Here is a 1,117-nt window from a genome sequence, read left to right as displayed (position 1 = left end):
TGTTTTTTTGGTACTTTTCGCAGTTATTTGTCAAAAATCGACGTCAAGAATCGACGTAAACGACGAGTTACAAAGTTCCCTTTACAGGAATATATAATTTGTGCAGATTGCGCTCCATAGCATCTACATTTCTACATTTCTTTGGCTCAAAATTTACTGTAGTGATATATCTTCCTTATCGAATTTTTAAAATAATGAAAAAAAAATATTCAAATGAATCTGCGTATTTGATTGAAAATCTCACTTTCCACGACTTCGACGACAAAATGCAAATGGTAATGATAACTTTCATTGAAGTCGCCACAAGTCATATATTTTAGTAAGAGGCACATCAATACCCTTCGAGTTGTAAGTCGCTTACGTTGATTGGGAGATTTTTTCATGAGATATTGAAGAAAAGCTACGAAAAGTACCAAAAATCACTTTTTTGAAAAAATCCATCCATTGTCCGATAATTTTAAAATAACGAATAAAATGCGGGACAAATGCAGGACACTTGGGGAAAATTCAGTACATTTTCAGGTTTTTCACTTCTGGCGCCCAACGTGGGGCACGAACCCACGACCCTGAGATTAAGAGTCTCATGCTCTACCGACTGAGCTAGCCGACAAATCAAAATTTCATATCAGTCGTGTAATCGCAGAAGTGCTGCATATATTATTGGCACAAAATGATAGTAAATGTAGGGCAGCGTTCATTAATTTCATCGTAAACTTACCACCACTCGCGATTATTTTCCGTTGCCTTTTTTTTCTTGGCCTTAGTTAAAATTTGTCCATGCAAGGCCTTTTTTTGCCAAATATGACCAGTTCGGATTCAGTAGCTTTTTTCCGTATGCGGGCTTATCAGCTGAGTTTGCTTGGCATTTAATTGCCTTTCAGTAACACCCACGGCTGTTGCGCTTGCATATAACCACTGCCTTGGCGAGAAATTGAAAGCAAATGTCGAATGCCATCACGTAATTTGGCCTTTTCAAGTGAGTTTACATAGCCACGGACTTCACGATTTATAAGTGCCAAAAGTACGAGTTCGTCCTTGGTTAGGGTCATGGCTTGTATGACGCCATCAAAGTTCTTTTCGCAAAAGACTAACGCACGATTTACAAAATTGCCCAGAT

General features: G+C 38.2%; 1 non-coding gene across 1 annotated transcript; it reads right to left on the bottom strand.

Annotated features, from left to right (window-relative positions):
- Positions 1-537: 537 nt before the first annotated feature.
- Positions 538-609, bottom strand: Trnak-cuu. The gene has a single exon. It is a non-coding gene; the product is annotated as a tRNA-Lys (tRNA).
- Positions 610-1,117: the final 508 nt, after the last annotated feature.

This window comes from Rhagoletis pomonella, unplaced genomic scaffold (assembly GCF_013731165.1).
Source record: "Rhagoletis pomonella isolate Grant_MI unplaced genomic scaffold, Rhpom_1.0 Rhpom_scaffold_24418, whole genome shotgun sequence".
In the NCBI taxonomy this organism is placed as follows: Eukaryota; Metazoa; Arthropoda; class Insecta; order Diptera; family Tephritidae; genus Rhagoletis; species Rhagoletis pomonella.
Note: the sequence above shows the minus strand (reverse complement) of the source record. Positions and strands in the feature narration are given on the sequence as shown.